General features: G+C 40.5%; 1 pseudogene; it reads left to right on the forward strand.

Annotated features, from left to right (window-relative positions):
• The window catches only part of LOC137248637 (T-complex protein 1 subunit eta-like), a 528,633-nt pseudogene that overhangs the window by 71,486 nt on the left and 436,192 nt on the right, over positions 1-20,955 (forward strand).

Here is a 20,955-nt window from a genome sequence, read left to right on the forward strand (position 1 = left end):
GAAGAAAAAAGCAGAAGCAGAAAGGCGTGAGTGCGAGGAGCTTGAGCTGCTAGCCACCAGGAATATCGCCCGAAAATTCTACCAAAAAATACGGCGACAGACGGAAGGTTTTAAGACCGGGGCAAACTCCTGTAGGAATGAAAACGGCGACCTTGTAACTGATGTCCAGAGAGTGCTTAGATTATGGAGGGAACACATCTCTGCTCTCCTAAATGGAGGCAGCAATTCACCGCGCAGAGATGAAGAACCCGATCCCGCAATCGAGGATGATGGAATATATGTCCCCCCGCCCGATTATGACGAAGTTAGAATAGCAATAACCAGATTGAAAAACAACAAGGCCGTGGGCGCTGATGGATTGCCTGCGGAGCTATTCAAGTTCGGCGGCGAGGAGTTGGTAAGGCGCATGCAGCAGCTTCTTAGCAAAATATGGGCGGACGAAAGCATGCCCGACGGTTGGAATCTAAGTGTTCTTTGCCCAGTCCACAAGAAGGGGGATACTGCAAAATGCACCAACTATCGTGGAATCAGCCTTCTTAATATCGTATATAAGGTCCTTTCAAGTGTATTGTGCGAAAGATTGAAGCCCACCGTGAACCGGCTGATTGGACCTTATCAGTGCGGCTTCAGACCTGGTAAATCTACCATCGACCAGATTTTCACAATGCGCCAAATCTTGGAAAAAACCCGTGAAAAGAGAATCGACACACATCACCTCTTCGTCGACTTTAAAGCCGCCTTCGACAGCACGAAAAGGAGCTGCCTATATGCCGCTATGTCTGAATTTGGTTTCCCCGCAAAACTTATACGGCTGTGCAAAATGACGTTGAGCAACACCATCAGCTCAGTCAGAATTGGGAAGGACCTCTCCGAGCCGTTCGAAACTAAACGAGGTTTCAGGCAGGGTGACCCCCTATCGTGCGATTTCTTTAATTTGATGCTGGAGAAAATTATACTAGCTGCAGAACTTAACCGCACTGGAACAATATACTATAAAAGCGTGCAATTACTGGCATATGCTGATGATATTGATATCATCGGCCTAAACACCCGCGCTGTTAGTTCTGCTTACTCCAAGCTGGAAAAAGAAGCGGTAAAGATGGGTTTGATGGTGAATGAGGACAAAACGAAGTACCTGCTGTCATCGAGCAAAGAGTCAGCGCATATGCGCCTTGGCAACCACGCTATTGTTGGCAGCCATAATTTCGAAATAGTAAAAGACTTCGTTTATTTGGGAACCAGCATCAACATTAGCAACAGCATCAGCACTGAAATCCAGCGAAGAATCAATCTTGCAAATAAATGCTACTTTGGACTAGGTAGGCAATTGAAAAGTAAAGTCCTCTCTCGGCGAACGAAAATCATACTCTACAAGTCACTTATCGTACCCGTCCTGCTATATGGGGCAGAAGCATGGACCATGACAACAGCAGATGAAGCGGATTTGGTAGTGTTCGAGAGAAAAGTTCTTCGAAAGATTTATGGACCTCTACGCGTTGGCGATGGCGAGTACCGAAGAAGGTTTAATGATGAGCTGTACGAGCTATACGCAGACATCAACATAGTCCAGCGAATTAAAACGCAGCGGCTGCGCTGACTAGGCCATGTTATGCGAATGAAAGATGATGCTCCGGCCAAGAAAGTGTTTCTATCGGAACCCGCCTATGGAAGCAGAGGTAGAGGGCGGCCCCCACTCCGTTGGAAGGACCAGGTGGAAAACGATTTAAAATCCCTTGGTGTGACCAATTGGCGCCGGTTGGCGGAGCGAAGGAGCGACTGGCGCGCCTTGTTGGACGGCCATAACCGTTTAGACGGTTAAGCGCCAATTAAGTAAGTAAGTAAGTATTTAATTTATGAGCTGTACGAGCTCTTTATTATTCAATGAAATTAGAGAAAAAAAACCTGAAATGCAAATTTTAATAAACTATTTGTAATATCTCCTTAAAACTCTTAATTTTATACAAGTAAAAATACTTATTTTTCTTTTTTTAATAATTTTACTTAATTAATCTTACGATAACACAGCAAGCATGGATTTTCGATTCTTTGTCTTTTCCTTCCGGGTACTAAGGATCTGCTATTCCACTTGAATTACGCTCGCTTGCTACCCCTTCCTCAAGCGTGGGTAAGGCGGTGAGTTCTTGGTCCTTGGGCCGATGGTAACGGCGAGCCTCTTTGGATCCACTTATGCACATTTGTCTTCGCGACTAGACCCTTTGACGTTGGGTGCCAGTTAATTTAGACCGAACTAAATTATTAAAAAAAATATTTTTTTCTACAGCAGGAAGCCGTGTAATTTTTATTTAATGTAAAAAGTAGAACTGAATTACAATTTGGAAAGATACTTAATTAGATACCCTGATCTTCGCTGTCGCGTCACTGCTTGGTGAATATTTGTTGTTGCGCCGCAGCTCAGAAAATACGGCCTTGATTCAAGAAATCTGGTATCCAGGCATGCAGTAATCAACTTTGGCGAATGTGCGTTAAGACATCTTGTGTAGACATGGAGTCAGCACTTTTGGCGATTGCGAGTGTAGAATTGCATTATTTGTATCCGGATACTTTGTATCAGCGTGAGAGAATAAATTTCTGGTTTTAAAACATTTTTTATGTTAACTTATATTTTACAAGTTATATTATTGTAACGAATTTACTGCAATTTCCCTTATTTGCAATCTTCTGCTAACGTTCGTATCGCTAAATTGTTGAATAAATAACTCCAATATTGAATAATGGAAAAATGGCTTTTATTAAAGTACTTCACAATAACACTTATACTTTGCAACGAATAGCTTGCTTAATAACCAAACTGATTGATAGCTCAAATGAAACCCACTCTCAAAATAATACTGCTATGGCTCGCTAGATAGCGTCTTAATCGAAACTGCTTGATAGCTCAAATCAAACTGAATTCCAGCGCCTCTACATTTGCTGCCTTTTATACTTTCTGATTACAACGTTCGCATCTTCTAGGCGCTTCCATTTCCAGAATCTACTAGTTGCCACCAGCTCTCAAACTTCTCAGCTGTAACTACAATTGCACGATTTTATAGACTCTCTCATTGCATACTTTCAGGAGTATCTCAGATATATGCATGGGTTTGTGCATTGATTCTCCGCTGCTCGTATACGTACATGGTACATATGTGTAGACGTAATTATTGTTTCGTTTATGTAGATACATAATGACTGATCTATGGGTGTGCATGATATCACTGTTTAGCATCGGCTTAGAGATAGCAGCGCCCCTTAGTTTTGCTAATATTCGTAACACTGCCCTCCACCTAAGTCTGATCGTCCCGATTAGACAAATCTGCCGATCTAAACGTTGCCAGCCTTTCCAAATGGATCACTTTCATTTTGGTTCGTGGTTTACCGATGGTTTGTATGCGGTATACTACATTTGATCCGTTTTACAACTTTGTATGGGCCTTCCCAATTACACTGCAATTTCGGGGACAAACCTTTTTTACGTTGTGGGTTGAATAACAGCACCAAATCTCCTCCCTGAAAACCTTCCGAATTAATAGCTTTATCGTATCTGGCTTTCATCTTGTCACTCATAATATTTGTTCGTTGCCTTATCAGATCATGTATTTCTCTTAGCTCTTCTTCGAAATCACTAGTGGATTTCTTGACATTTCTCTCCGCATTGGCATCATTCCCAAACTTCAAATCAGCTGGCAGTCTAAGGTCATTACCAAAAATTACTTTTGCAGGGGTTTGGCCCGTTGTCTCATGCACTTCTGATCGGTAAGCCATCAAGAATAATGGTATGCGGGTATCCCACTCTTTATGGTACTTGTCTACTACTTTCCTTAAGTGCTCCTCCAATGTTCTATTGAATCGTTCTACCATACCATCGGATTGAGGATGCAATGCAGTTGTCCGTGTTGTCCGAAGGCCCAATGATTTACACATTTCCTGGAACACAGCTGATTCGAAATCCCTGCCTTGGTCAGAATGTAACTCCATTGGTACACCATACCTTGCAACTCAATTGTTTATAAACACTTCTGCTACCGTTTCCGCTTCTTGATTTGGGATTGGGTATACCTCTGGCCATTTGCTGAAATAATCCATAACTACCAGTACATATTTGTTTCCGCCGTTGCTAGTAGGAAATGGACCGGCGACATCCATAGCGATCCTTTCAAAAGGCGCACCTGAGTTATATTGCTTCATCTGACCATGACTTCGGGTTCTGGGCCCTTTCGCTCTGCTGCAAACCTCGCAGTTCGCAATCCAATCAGTGACCGAATGACGGCAACCAACACAATAGAATCTCTGTTTAATCTTCTCGAGCGTCTTCGTGATTCCAAGATGACCTCCGCTTGGACCATTATGCAGCTCGCTGAGCACGTTAGGAATCCTCTTTCTGGGAACAACTATCAGTTTCTTCTTGCATTTACCATCCTCACTCTCCCATACTCAATGAAGGCAACCGGATATCAATTCTAAACTGTTCCACTGTGCCCAATATGACTTCGCAATGGGACTCTCTGCTGACATCTCTTCTCTGTTTGGTCTTTCGTTTCGTTCGAGCCCTTGCATAACACGTGACAGATCTGTATCTTATAGCTGACACTTTCTTAGCTGTTCCTTGTCCCATTCATCTGTACATGTTATAGTCATTAGCCGGACATCTATAATGTCTTCTTTAGCCTCGGCTTTTAAACAGTGCTTGCATTCCAATCTAGATGGTCTTCGTGACATTGCATCGGAATTTCCATGGGTACTACCTTTTCGATGCTCAATGGAAAAGTCATAGCTTTGTAGTCGCTCGATCCACCGTGCCAATTGTCCTTCCGGATTACGGAACTGCAGAAGCCATTTTAAAGCTGCGTGATCTGTCCTGACATGGAATCGCTGGCCGTAGGGGTATTTGTGAAAATTTTCAATGCACTCTACCAATGCCAACAGCTCTCTCCGCGTAACGCAGTAGTTCCTCTCTGGTTTTCCAATCGAACGGCTGTAATATGCAACTACCTTCTCCTGTCCATCGACCAGTTGTGATAAAACGCCTCCTATAGCATATCCGCTCGCATTTGTATCTAGAATAAACGTTGCTCCTGGAATCGGATATGCCAACATTGGGGCAGTGCACAAACGCTCTTTCAATGTTTGGAAAGCTACTTCTTGCTCCTTCTTCCATTCAAAAGCTTTATTTTTTATTGTTAGTTCGTGGAGACTATGGGCTACGCTGGCAAAATTTGGTACAAATCGGCGGTAATATGTGCACAGCCCAAGCAAACTTCTCAATTCATGCAGATTCTGTGGTCTTGGCCAATCCTTTACTGCCTCTATCTTTTCATTCGCTGTACGGATACCTTCTGTCGTTACCTTGTGACCAAAATAATTTACTTCCTTTTTGAACAGCGCACACTTTTTGGGACTTAACTTCAGACCAGCGCCAGCTATTCTCTGGAAAACTTCATCTAATTTTTTAAGATGATCATCAAAGTTCTTGCCCAATACGATGATGTCGTCCAGGTACACCAAGCATGTATTCCAATGTAGTCGTTTCAATACCTGATTCATGAGTCTCTCGAAAGTAGCTGGTGCATTACATAGTCCAAAAGGCATTACTGTATATTGCCAAAGACCATCTTCGACGCTGAAGGCTGTCTTCTCTTTGTCTTCCTCCTTCACCTCCACTTGCCAGTAGCCGCTTTTCAAGTCCAGTGTGGAAAACATTTCTTACCAGAGAGCGATTCCAGAGTGTCGTCAATTCTTGGCAATGGGTAGCTATCCTTTTTCGTAACGTCATTCATCTTCCGGTAGTCCACGCAAAACCTCATATTTCCATCCTTCTTCTTTACAGGTACTACCGGTGAGCTCCAGGGACTAGCTGATGGTTCGATGACGCCGCTGTCGCTCATTTCTTGTATAATTTGACTCACAACTTCCCGCTTCGCCAGTGGAACACTAAGTGGAGCTTGACGTATCGGCCTCGCGTCTCCGGTGTCAATTTGATGTTTCACAACATTGGTGCGGCCTGGTTTGGAACCATCCTGGTCAAATATGTTAGCGTACTTTAAGAGCAGTTGCTTTGCCTTACTCTGATAATCTTCCCCTAGCCCCTCCGTCCATGCCGTGATGTCATTTGAAAGATCAGTATTAATAGGTGAAACGTGTTCCTGGAGCTGTTCACAGTTAATAATTGTTTCAGCCTCTTGGCATCTTCCCAAAATAGCCAGGGTTTTTCCTACAAGTATGTTCGGTGCTGATTTGTTTGCTGCTTCGACAACCCACAATTTGTTTGTTCCACAATCTCCATCAACCTTTGCCCAGATGACTTTTTCGGATTTTGGTGGTATTTGCTGACTCTCTTCCACCAGCACTCGTTTACTGCTGTAGCCTTTCTCGTAGCCGAAATTAAGTGGTACATCCATGTTTTTATATCGGATCGTCTTGCTTTGCATGTCGATCTTGATGCCCTGGTCGATTAAGAAGTCCACTCCAATTATGATTTCATCAACAATCTCTGCCACTATAATATTGTGTACTACCGTGACGTTCCCAATTGCGACTTCACATGATACTTCTCCTAGAACTGTGCTGTCTTCTCCAGTGGTTGTACGCAAACTTGCTCCATGCAATGGTCTTATCTTCTTGTTGACTAAATCCGCTCGAATAATGGAATGGGATGCACCCGTATCTACAGTCAGTAAACGTTCCTTTCCATCCACATGTCCTCCAACAGTAAGATTGCTTGACCTTCTTTCAATTTGTGAGATAGAGATTATGAAGCATTCAATTGCGGGAGCCAGCCGTCGCCCCTTGCGGCTGACTCGATTTAGTTTAACGATTGAGTGGTTTTGGAGATATGCTCATCTCCTTCTGCTCGGCGTTTAAGACCACCCACTTTGTTGGAACTGTTAGGCTTGGTGTTGCAATAATGTGCAATATGCCCTGGCTGTCCACATTTAAAGCATTTGACTGCATCATTATTCTTCTGCTACGTACCCTTCAATGCTTCCAAAATTGCGTCTACCCAGTCTCGCCTTTCAACTTCCACGCGATGAGCTTTGTACGCTGGCTTACTCAAAAGTGAGGCTGTTTCCTGAGTCAGTGCATGCGATACCGTTTCAGCAAATGTTAGTCGTTTCCACATCTCGTATGCCATTTTTGAAGCTCTGGATTTTTACCCTTTCAGTGTATTCCACGGCTGCTTCCGCATTTGCAAGATGAGCCATTCTTTCAATATCTGAAGCAAACTCCTGCAATGTCTCATTTGCTTTTTGGTAGCGGTTTTGCAACTCAATTTGGAATATCTGTTTTCTATGCTCGCTTCCATAACGTCGTTCTACAGCAGCCATCAATGCTTCATTACTGTTCCGTTCGTACTCTGGAATCGTCTGTAAGATTTCCGCTGCAGGCCCTTTCAATGCCACGAACAGTGCAGCAACTTTATCTTCCGCATTCCAGTTGTTCACTGCTGCGATTTTCTCAAACTGTAGCTTGAAGACCTGGAAAGGAACAGAACCGCCAAAGGATGGTGTTTTTACCTTTGGATTACTCGCTGAAACTGCTGGGCGATTTAGTTGCAACTCCTGTATACGATATTTCAAAGCATCCATCTCGGCCTCCATTTTCTCTTGTCGTTCACTAAATGCCTCCAGCTGCGATGAGACTTTTGTTTCCTGTGCCTCCAGCTTCGTTGAGATACGCTCTTCCTGGGCTTAGAGTTGTAATGTTATGCGTGCCTCTTGCTCTTTTAATTGTTCTGCAATTTGTGACGCCATGTATGTTTTCTGTTCATCCAATTGTGCTTCAATCTTCGCTGTTATACGGTTCTCCTGCTATTCCAGCTGAGATGACATCTGCTACGACATTTCGGATATACGTGTCTCCCGTGCTTCCATTTGTGATGACATATTGGTAGATATTTGTGATGACATTTCGGACATTTGTGCCGATATTACAGCCAATATCATCATGTTCAGGTCTGTGTTCGCCACTGTCTGCGGAGTTTCATTTTTCTTTTCAATTTTTGTTGTTGTCTCGTCCCCATCAGGATAAAAGACATATTCGTCTAAATCAATTCCTTCTGCTTCCATTGCCTCTCGTAGCCGTGCCTGAAGTTCGAGTTTAACGCCGCTTGTATTCAATCCACGGCCCTCCAACTCCTTCTTTAGTTGCTGGATCTTCAATTCACTAAACTTTGCCATGTCCTCTGGAATTTATTCAACAATTCCTCTTCTGACACCAATTGTAACGAATTTACTACAATTCCCCTTATTTGCAATCTTCTGCTAACGTTCGTATAGCTAAATTGTTGAATAAATAACTCCAATATTGAATAATGGAAAAATGGTCTTTATTAAAGTACTTCACAATAAATAACACTTATACTTTGCTTGCTTAATAACCAAACTGATTGATAGCTCAAAACGAAGTACCTGCTGTCCTCGAGCAAAGAGTCAGCGCATATGCGCCTTGGCAACCACGCTACTGTTGGCAGCCATAATTTCGAAATAGTAAAAGACTTCGTTTATTTGGGAACCAGCATCAACACTAGCAACAACATCAGCACTGAAATCCAGCGAAGAATCAATCTTGCCAATAAATGCTACTTTGGACTAGGTAGGCAATTGAAAAGTAAAGTCCTCTCTCGGCGAACGAAAATCATACTCTACAAGTCACTTATCGTACCCGTCCTGCTATATGGGGCAGAAGCATGGACCATGACAACAGCAGATGAAGCGGCTTTGGGAGTGTTCGAGAGAAAAGTTCTTCGAAAGATTTATGGACCTCTACGCGTTGGTGATGGCTAGTACCGAAGAAGATTTAATGATGAACTGTACGAGCTATACGCACACATCAACATAGTCCAGCGAATAAAAACGCAGCGGCTGCGCTGGCTAGGCCATGGTATGCGAATGAAAGATGATGCTCCGGCCAAGAAAGTGTTTCTATCGGAACCCGCCTATGGAAGCAGAGGTAGAGGGCGGCCCCACTCCGTTGGAAGGACCAGGTGGAAAACGATTTAAACTCCTTTGGTGTGACCAATTGGCGCCGGTTGGCGGAGCGAAGGAGCGACTGACGCGCCTTGTTGGACGGCCATAACCGTTCAGACGGTTAAGCACCAATTAAGTAAGTAAGTAAGATTGATAGCTCAAATGAAACTCACTCTCAAAATAATACTGGTATGGCTCGCTAGATAGCGTCTTAATCGAAGCTGCTTGATAGCTCAAATCGAACTGAATTCCAGCGCCTCTACATTTGCTGTCTTTTATACTCTCTGATTTCAACGTTCGCATCCTCTAGGCGCTTCCATTTCCAGAATCTACTAGTTGCCATCAGCTCTCAAACTGCTCAGCTGTAACTACAATTGCACGATTTTATAGCCTATCTCATTGCATACTTTCAGGAGTATCTCAGATATATGTATTTGTTTGTGCATTGATTCTCCGCTGCTCGTATACGTACATGGTACATATGTGTAGAAGCAATTATTGTTTCGTTTATGTAGATCAAGTGTCGGAAAAAATGTTGTGTGGATGTATTAGTGAGAGCGCTTTGATCGCACGAATCAATTAATTCACTGATCATTCTCTTGTTAAACTGCAACGGCTAAGCACGCAATAAATAATAAGTTATTGATGCGCACAATGGCAAGCGAATATTTTATGTTGAACAACGCCTTTGGGCAAATTCAATGCCCGGATCAAATCTACAGATACAGAATGCTGCTTGATAGGAATTTCAAAAAGACGTGCTTTTTGATCAATTTTTATAAAGGTAGTCCTTAAAATGTTTTTTATTATATTTTACTTACTACTTTAAATTCCACTTGCATATACAAATAGATCCCGATAATTTTCCTAATAAATACATACGTTTTTTACTATTACTATTAATATTTACAAATTTAATACTGCCACCTGATTGTACTAGAAATAAATGGGCAACAAAACTATATATGGGGTATTCCATGGGATGGAGTACTCCATATACACTAAAAAATTAAGAATTTTGATGAAAATCCACCGAATTTTTAGTATTATTTTCAAATAAAATTTACAGTTTCTCTATTGGATCCTGTTGCATTTTTTCGTATTAAATTAGTTAAATTAATTCATATTAATAAAATGTATTTACGTAAATACTTGCATATATTTTTCGCTGCACAACTAGCGATACCAACACTCGATGTTGACACGCCAATTGCTCATTGCAGACTGAACCATTCACTAAACAAAGAGCGCATGCTATCTGTGTGAGTTGCTCACCATCTTAAGATGTATGAAACGCCGATGTCTGATGTAGATACATAATGATTGATCTATGGATGTGCATGATATCACTGTTTAGCATCGGCTTAGAGATAGCAGCACCCCTTAGTTTTGCTAATATTCATAACATTATAATAAATTATTATACATAAAAAACGAGTAAATTAGAAAAAACAAAGTTCATAGACAGTATAGCCGACTATTTCAAAACCCGTGACGGGTTATCATCAGCGATCCACACATTTAAAACTCGTTTTCTACTGTTTGTTCTTTTTACTCTTTACCATGGTCAATTGAGTGCGTCAATCGGGTGCCAGGCGACGATTTTTGTTGCAGCCCATATGGTTTTTCTTTAAGCTCTTGCTTTTTGCTAGAATTCCAGGGTGCTTTTTTTCTGCAAGTATTTAAAGTTATGTTTGGTTTTACTGGTATGTAAATAATTAATTATTATATTAGTTTGTATAAATAGAAACTTGCAAAGTGCATTGATGGCCTGATGTGCTAAAAGTCAAGCCTTGAATGTGTGGATCGCTGATGATAAACCGTCATGGATTTTGATAGTCGGCTATACGGCTTATGAACTTTGTTTTTTTTTTCTAATTTACTCGTTTTCTATGAATTATAATTTAAAATAATATAAATTATAAAATATACATTTTTCAAAAATAATATACTTGGTCTTGAAGACAACAAATTAATATAATAAAAATAATTTATTTGTGTTTAGTGTTTGCTTTTAAACGGGAAATTGTTTTTTGTGCAACTTAAGAAGGGAGAAAGCGGATGTGTCGATCACTTGTTACTTTGTATTTATTTTGAATCATCTGTTTGTATGTATGCATTGGAATGTAAACCGCGATTGTCTCTAGTCAATATCATTCGCTGAAAGTAAGCCGGACGAGACGCAACCGCGGTAAGTTTAATTTGTACAATTCCATTATTTGTTCGATTGTCAACACATTTGTATTCTAATCCCTGTTCTAGAAATAAACGCTCTGTGACGGTAATGTCTATGTGTTTGTTTGTCTGGACCATTTTTCCAAGTTTGTCTTTTTAAAACCAATGCGTAAAGCCACGTCAGTAGATGTTTGTAAATTTTTAGAAAAAGAAGTATTTCACATATTTGGGGTCCCGAAATACGTTCATTCCGATAATGGGAAACAATTTGTCTCCGACATATTTGCTAAATTTTTAGATAAGTATGGAGTTAAACATATAAGAACTGCTTTTTGTTCCCCCCAAGGGAATGCAGCGGAGAGGGTTAACCGCTCTGTGCTCCAAATAGTGCGATCCTTCATTAAGGATAATCAAAAGAACTGGGATAGGTGTATCAGCGATGCGGCTTTTGCCCTTCGCAGTGCGGTACACACGTCGATTAACTGCTCCCCATACTATGCCACGTTTGGCATGCCCATGATGCAACATGGGGCATCATACGAAATATGCCGCAAATTGGGTACAGTTAAAGACGTGGATTTAGAGATAAATGCTAAGGCATATAGGCTACAAAGTATTAGGGACTCTATACTGAAGGAACTCAAACTAGCACATGAGCGAAGTAAAAAGTTGTATAATACCCGTAGCAAAGATGTGAAATTCCAAACCGGACAAGTGGTATACCGCCGAAATTTCAAGCAGAGTTCGAAGATTGAAAACTACAACGCTAAACTTGCCCCAAAGCAAGTTAAGTGTGTAGTCCTGAAAGCTATTGGAAATTCAATATACGAACTCGGCGATAGCAGTGGCAAGAGAATCGGCGTATACCACGCTAAAGACATTTTTGTTGCTTAAATCTGTGTTACATGTAGTTTGTTATATGTTGCAGGTGGCTTGTGTAGAAGTGTTGCATGTTTTATGTTGTAATCAATAAAGTCTTGACGGTGCGTAAACATGTTGACAATTATTTATACCCTTTAGTTTCACCCCTGTGATTATATTTGTATTTATATTTTTTTTTGTATCATATTATTAGTTATTAATCATTTAATTAGTTTCTTTTGTAATTATTTGTTGATTTATTTGCCTACCTATTGACTAATTCATTTACGAATTTATTTATTGACACCCTTTTTATTAACCTGCAAAACTGTGATATAGATATAGATCCTCACCTGTGATTTAGGCTTAGATACTTACCTGTGATATAGCTTTAAGTTTAACCCGCATGCTATTCTGGCCCTTTAGATAGTAAACTGTGATATAGATTTTAGTAGACATCAGACAAAATAATTCTGAGTACTGCCCATAAAATAAATGAGCGTTAGCTTAACGAAATATTGAATAGGTAAGGAGATAGCCCGGCTTTGGGTCGCGGGCCGAAGCCACACGTTGGGCACACAAAGCTATGATGGTACAAACTGCGCTTTGAGTCTTTTTACGGACACGCTCCATGTTGCATGCAACATCGGCGGAATCCGAGCCTGTAGCGGCAGCCTGTGGGTCAATGCAACATTGCAAAAGGCCGAGCACCGCTGTATCTGTGTGTTAACAGCAACGGAGTTACCCTTATGTGTGTTAGTAACGTGATTTGGATGTATGAATATGTATCTGTTAGTGTGGGTGAAATTAGTATCGTGAAAGTTTATGTCTGTCGTTTCCCGCCAAAATAGGATTGTATGTATTTGTGTCTTTCGTTCTTGAGTGAAAGTGGTGAGAAAGAAATGCTTTCGATCTATGGGGTACGATCGCCAAACGATGACAGGGCATGTCTCAAATGTAAAGTACATTCAAGTGAGTGCGGAAGCTACTCAAGTCGTGGTATATGCAAAGTTAGTCTTTTATGAAAAAAAAATAAGTTTCGGTTTACGGTTGTTACTAACCGCGTTATTGGTCCGTTAAGCACCGGCACATAGGAAAAAACAACTCTGTGCCCTGGATCCTATTCAGGTGAGTCAGTGAAATCCCCAGCCCCAGTCCCTGGTGCGTGTGGACTATTCCTGAACATAAATATTATTGTTAAAAATGTAAATTAAATTAAATAAAATTAAATACCTAAAATTCATAAAATTGAATAAATAAATATAAGTAAATACAAAGATAATGTGAAGTAATAAAATTAAATAAAATAATAAAAGTTAAAAATAAAATTAAATTTAAATAAATTAACTAAAATTATAAAATAAAATAAAATAAAATAACATACATAAATACATAAAGTCCAACATTTGAGTAAAATCTAATACCTAGATAACATTAAATATACAGATAAAATTAAGTAAAATAAATTAAAATCAACTAAATAAATAAAATGACATAAATAGGTATATTGGAATAATAAAAAAAAGCAAATAAATAAATAAAATAACATAACTCGATGAAAGTCAATAAATATAATAAGTCCACATGTACCCATATGTCCATAATGTCTGGTTTCGTTGTCAGCATGACCCTAGTCCCAAAAATTCTTTTCCCTTGCCTATTCAGAATGCGACACAAAGGTTTAAACCTGCCACACCAGCCACCATCATTAGTGCCACGACACGCACGCACACACACAGACACCAAAGAGAAGCAAATAAGCGGGGTAGTATCTGAAGTCCAGCAGGAGGGGAAACATAGAGCCGGTGCCGGACTCCACGCCGAAGGGTATAAAAGAGCGGCATCTTGGCGCTCCTCTCCCGGCACCGCAGCATTTTTTTGAAGCTTCGCCGGCAGAGAAAACCACAATAGAGGAGAGAGGAACCAACGCCGCATTTGTTTTCTTGCAGTTTGTTTGCAATCCATTTGTTTGAATTTTTTTAAGCTAGTTTAAGTTAAAGTTACCAACGTGCGCAATTTAATTTTTTTTGGAGTTTTCTGAATTTGCAATCATCTTTTCAACGGAGTTTGGCAGCTAAATTTTAGATCTAGTTTTTAGTTTTTTTTCTATTTCGTTAAATTTGAGTTAATAATTGAAAACCTGGATGAATTTTGTTTAGATTTTTGTATGAATTTAATTGTCACTATGGCACCCTAATATTAAGAATTTTTTTTTATAATTATTAACATTTCCACTTGTGCATATCTTCTTAACTCTTCACACCTTTTCTTTATTTGCGTCACAGTTTTCCTTACTTTTTTACCTTTTATTACCCTCTTTTGCATATCTACATTTTTCGGGTTTCCATATTTTGCTTCAGTTCTTGGTTAATTTTCAGTTTTTTTTCGCGTTCGGTTTTTATACCTTTCACTTATTTTTTTCTTCTTCTATTTCGTTTTTTTTGCATTTAAAGTTTGCTAAATTTTTTTCACCTAACTCTTCTTCTTTTCGACTCGGGCTTTTCTTGCACGCTTTGCGTTTCTTTCTTTTTTTCACTTAGCCCATTTTTGTTATTATTTTTCAATACTTTTATTAATTTAGATTTTTTTTTGCGATTCCCTGTTTGTGGCCCGAAGTATTAAATTTTTTGAGTTTTGCCAATACCCCGGATAATATTAAACTTAGTAAACTCCCGAGTAAACTTTAAATCTTTTGTTATTGCCACATTTCATATTCATTTATATATATATATTTTTTTTATAATTCAATTTGTTTGACCGCGCGTAAAGCCTTTGACCCGGGTCGCAACCGCATTCCCGAATAACTTTGCAATTTCTCATTATCCCCTCTTCCACCTATTACTGAGTAGTCGTTCCAACATAGGATTTGTTTGTACGTATGTATATGTTGATCTTCCTGCCACGTTCTCTCTCTTCGACGCAGGCGCCTTCGTCGCGGGATATGCTCGGTAAGTGATATATCTTTAAGCTATTCATTTTAACCAAACAAATGTATATACAAACGTACACATATCTCACCTTTTAACAAAGAAACCCTATTGGAAGCCAAGAGGGTGATAATCGCTTGGCATACAGTGGCGGCTCGCTAAGTACGCTTAACGAGTTGGAAATAAGATATTTTTTTTTTGAGTTTCTGGTTCATGTTAAAGTTTTTGTTATTTAATAATTTTCAATTTAACCAATTTTGGCATTATTAGTTTTCCTTTTACGTTAAAGCTCCTGTCATATTTTCGATTCAGTAATTTTTAATTTCAAGTTTCATTATAGAGTTTCCTTTTGTGTTTTTTTTTTGTCTTTTTGCATTCATAACCTTTCCATTAAATAAACATTTCCGGTTGACTTTCGGTATCTTGAAGGGTTCTTTGAGTTCCTAATTGTCCAACTTAGCTTCCTTTTCCTTACTACCTATGTTTCAAAAACGCATTCCTTATTATTAGCCTCCTGCAATCCATATATATATACAATAGATATAAGTCGTCTCCATAACTAGCCGTAAGATAGGTGATATTGTTGAATTGTGAATTTTATTAATATTAGTTTTCTGGGCAGGGTAACTATTGAATAAAGAGTCTTTATAACGTTTACGCCAAAAATTCATACGTTTATATTCAGCAGGTTCATGGGTTGATTCCATTCAAAAATGATAGGCTAAGACACTCAGTTGGTGTGGGTGTTGCACGTGTGCAAAAAAGGGGACGTGAATGTGAGGCGACTATGACTGACTAGACTGGATAGGGACATGGGACAGTAACATACCGACAAATGTCAGGCTAAGGGGGCGTTGCTAAAGTTTCGGAGTCAGTGCAACGCCCAAGACTGCGTCAAGGTTTTACGCAGAAGGGGAGGGATGACTCCACCTGACACGGACAGACCTTTTCTTCCAGCTTTCCTTTCCTTTTCATAGATTTCAGGCATGAACCTCTCTCTTGTTTGTATAACTGTAGGTAAGGCGAGTGAGCAAAAACTCACCCCGCCCGACGAGCTAGCAGGGCTTGCCAGCATGCCAAATGCCACCTCCGCCTTACCCCAACAGTCAGTCATACAACAATGGCGCCCAACGAAATCGCCCAGTTTAGATTTTTTGTTTTGGTTTCCAATTTCTTATTTTTCATTCTGGTCTCAGTTTTCGACTTTTTTTTGCAATTTCCTTTTCTTTACCCCTTTCGTAACTTTTAATTCTCTATTCCATTTAGATTTTTTGTAATTCCTCCTTATTTTGTTTCCTTCATGCCCTTCTTTATTTCTATGACCGGACTGGCGACCGTTGTAGTGGCAGCATCGCTTGGACAAGTCCGATACGATTTGTGCCACTACAATAAACACAAGGGGGGATACTCGTCTTGCCGTAGAAGTTCCTTTTGTAAGCTGCAATGCTTGCATAAGTGGTATTCGGCGGTAAGGCTAGTATATTGACAAATATATGTTGTAGCGTGTAGGCGACTGTTTAAGCCACCGTGTGCGTAGTCCAGCACTGCGTCCACGTGAGGTTTGCAGTCAGCCTACACGAAGGCGATTGGAAACAGTGTGGCAACCAAGCTTGAGGCCTGGGCTTGTAGGCTTGTAGTGCTATACTTAATACACGGCGTATTTGGGTGACTTACTTGACTAGGACCTAGACTAGTGACAAACGGACCACTCACTCACATTCACTAGGACCTCGCCGAGGTGCAACACCAACACACACCAATAACATTTATAATTATTTCTATAAACAAAAATTGAAGCAACAACAAAAAAATACCTGAAAAACAAAAGCGTATACACATATATTATAATTAACTCTATGTATCTACCACCACGTGTATTTTAATAAAACACGTATATTCCTGTTTTTTTTGGTTGAAAAGATATATCCTTTTTATTCCTTTTTGCTAAATTTAATTGATCTTTTTCTTCATTTTTTCCCAATTGTTATTCTTTTTCTAAACTACATTCTGAGGTCAACATTCCTTGAATTTAAGTTTAACTTACATAACAGATGAAGTTTAACACGTGCTGCATTGAGTTTACAATATTTTGTTTGTTTTTTTTCTACTTATTAAATTTTCCTTTATAATTCCTTCTTTTTTTGGTGATACTTGGAATTTGTTTTTCTTCTTAATTTTTTTGAATGGTTCTGGGTTTTGACCTTTATAATTTTTTTGTTTAATAACATATATATATCTTTTTTTTGTCGCCTTGTTTTGGATTTTAGCTTAGGCTTAGAATTAAGTCGAATTTAGGTTTGTATTTAAGCATTTTTTTTTTGTTTTTTTTTTTTTTACCCACTTTTTCATTAAGTATCATTCTTTTTGGAATTTCGGTTACTTATATTTTTTTATTTTTTTTTACTAGTTTTTAGACATAGTAGTTCATAAGTTTTCAACATTTAAAATTTCTGAATTTTTGATTAACCCGTTCGTGAGCTAGGTTTAAAATTCATATATATAAAGTTTTTTCCTTGCATAAATTCGTATATGAAGTTTTTTTCTTTCGTACTCATCATATTATTACTTTTTTGAATTTTCGTTTAAATTGCTTTACTATTTAGGAACATTTGGAGAGCTTTCTGTTTAGAATTGAGAAGTTGCGACAGCAACATAATATTTCACACTTCCAGCTCTTCACCGACTTCCACTGTCTCGTAATGGGCTCTGCCTTGAAGTGGTACTGGCAGGCCTTAGAGGACCACTCGGACGAACCCGAGTTTGGGTACTACGAGCTAAGGGCGGAGCTGCTAGCCCACTTCAAGACAGCGGAGTCCGATTATGAGATAATCCGCGAGATAATGAACGCAAACAACAGCCACTGGAAGGGTTCGACGACTTCTACGGTGAGGTCCATAATTTGACATTCCGGCTCCGGAAAAGTATCCCAGAGAAGGAGCTGGTAGGGATAGTTAGAGGGAATCTGAAGCCCTACTTGGCAAATTTAACGTTTGCGTCGAAAATCGACACGCTGGCTGGGTTAAAGGCTGAGTGTAGGCGAGCGGAACGGCTCATAAAAGAAAATAAAAGTAGGGCCAAAGCCGTTAGTGAGTTAGTGTATCCCGAAGCGGCACCTGCGGATGAGGAAGTAAAGCAGGCTCCCGTAGACGCGATCACGAACAATAATTTCCAGCGTAGAACGCCATTCCAGCAACAAACGACTACAACAATCCAAGGAAATTCGGCACAGCCGAATGCAAAGTTCAGCCCTAATCCCACCACCAATGCTTTTTGTGCCTCCCCTTACTATTTAATGTTGTGTTAGGCGTGTGGTATGCCTGTCGACTTTTTTGTAAAGAATCCGTCCGAGCTAAAGAAAGAAAACCATTGTAAGTCCCCGTTCCATAATATGATCTGTTTAACGTGTGGTAAGGATACGTCTTTTTGTGTGTTTAAGAAGGGAAACTCCCAACTGGCGGAGATTGCCGGGAGCTCTCGCCAGGAGACAGACTACCCGGAGACCAACCCAGCGTAAAAATTCTAAAGAGGGAAAGCGGGGTGAAGGATAGTGAAAATACAGCGGATGGAAAGAAAGCCGAGCCAAAAAGTCTACACCAGAGGAAAATAGATTATGAGGAAGCTAGGGATCGTATTTTTTTTGAAGAAATTTCTATAAAGAAGAGGAGTTACGATAAAATTGAGAAGATGCGCGAAAAGCGGAAAATGATGAAAAGAATCCACCATAAGATTGTGTCAACTATCGTAACACTCAAGGGAGATAATCGCTTCTTTGCGAAAACTATGATTGGAGGCAAGGATGTCCTAGCTTTGTTAGATTCGGGGGCTGGCGCGAATTGTTTAGGAAAAAATTTTGAAAATTTGATAGAAGGCAGAGAGGATAGCATCATCAAGTTAGTTAATCAAAATATTCGTACAGCAAACGGCGGTGAAACCCCGGTAGTAGGTGCTATCACTCTGTCTGTCTTATGGGAAGGAGAAGTTAAGAATTTGGAATTCCTAATCGTGCCAGGCCTCCAACAGGAAGTTTATTTAGGGGTGGACTTTTGGCAGGCTTTCGACCTGGATGTTGTTAGTCGAGGAAAGATGGTGCGTTCAACCCGCACTGCCGTTGCGGAGTTAGTACCCGCTGAGGGCGATTTGTCGTTTGATGCCGTGCAACATGTCCTCACGAAAGAGCAAAGTATTGCCTTAGAGGGGGTCAAGGCGCGGTTCCCATCCTTTGCTGTATTGGTGTTGGGAAAAACCAACGTGGAGGAACACGTGATCGAGGTCTCGGATGAGAATCTCCCCGTGAAACAGAGACACTATCCGATATCACCAGCCATACAAAAACTTGTTTTTGCTGAGCTAGACCGCATGCTGGGTCTAAGGGTGATTGAGGAGAGTAATAGCAGTTGGAGCTCTCCCGTATCGCTGGTGATAAAGGGTGAAAAGAAGCGTCTCTGTCTCGATGCGAGGAAGGTGAATGAGCGAACTATAAAGGACGCTTATCCCCTTCCGAACATTGATGGGATTCTCAGCCGACTCCAAAATACCAGGTTCATTTCGACCATCGACCTAAAGGATGCCTTTTGGCAAATACCATTGGAGAAGAAGTCCCGAGAGAACACTGCATTTACAGTACCCGGGCGTCCCCTATACCAATACACAGTCATGCTGTTTGGACTGTGTAACGCAGCGCAAAGAATGTGTAGACTTATGGACAAGGTTATACCCGCTTCTTTACGTGATTCCGTGTTTGTGTATTTAGATGATATGTTGGTATGTTCCGTAGATTTTTCGTCTCATTTATATTTGTTGGAAAAGGTCGCTAGATGTTTACGTGAGGCTAACCTTACCATTAACGTGGAAAAGAGTAAATTTTGTTTTAAAGAAGTTAGGTACTTAGGTTATGTAGTGGGCGATGGATGCATCCGTACCGATGCGAACAAGGTTGCTGCTGTGAGGGATTTCCCCGAGCCGAAAACACCAAAGCAGCTCCGACGGTTTATAGGGATGTCAGGCTAGCGCCGCTGTACGACTGTCTCACTAAAGATAAAATCAAGAAATTTACGATGACAGACGAAGCGAGGAAGTCGTTCGAGCGGCTATAGCAGAGCCTTATTTCTGCTCCCGTACTGGTACATCCTGATTGTGATAGACGTTTTTACATCCAGTGCGATGCTTCTACAGACGGAGTGGGCGGGGTACTCTTTCAGTTAGACGACGAGAACAACGAACGACCCATAGCTTACATTTCCGCCAAACTAAACAAAGCGCAGCGAAATTATAGTATCACCGAGCTTGTGTGCTACGCTGCGGTGATAAGTGTGAAAAGATTTAGGCCATACGTCGAAGGTTTACCCTTCACTATCATAACCGACCACGCGAGTCTTAAATGGTTGATGAAACAAAAGGACCTGTCAGGAAGACTCGCGCGGTGGAGTTTAAAACTTCAGGCGTATGACTTTCAAATCGAGCACAGAAAAGGAGCACTCAATGTTTTACCCGATACGCTATCGCGAGCGCACATGGAGGAAATGCAGCTATCAGACAGACTAATGGACGTTGACTTGGACTCGGACTACTTTAGAACTGAAGAGTATGACGAACTTAGAAAAACCGTGACAGAAAACCAGGACAAACTTCCATAACTATGCGTGTCGGACGGTTACGTATATAAACGGACTCAGTTTTACCGGGGAGAAGATCTTCAGCAGGACCAAGCCTGGAAACTCTGGGTGCCGTCGGAATTGCGTGCAGGATTGGTGGAAGCCTCCCACAGCTCACCTTCAGCCGGACACGGGGGCATCCACAAAACCTTGGCCCGAATACGCGAAAGGTACTATTGGCCTGGTATGGTAACCGATGTACAAACCTTCCTAAAAGAGTGTGAAGTATGCAAGGGAAATAAAACCCAGAACTTTCATATACCGCCCATGGGGAAGCAACACGAAACCGAAAGACCTTTCCAACGTTTGTATATTGACTTTATGGGTCCATACCCACGCACTAGTGACGGTAATGTCTATGTGTTTGTTTGTCTGGAC

Source organism: Eurosta solidaginis, chromosome 4, assembly GCF_040869045.1.
Source record: "Eurosta solidaginis isolate ZX-2024a chromosome 4, ASM4086904v1, whole genome shotgun sequence".
NCBI classification, from domain to species: Eukaryota; Metazoa; Arthropoda; class Insecta; order Diptera; family Tephritidae; genus Eurosta; species Eurosta solidaginis.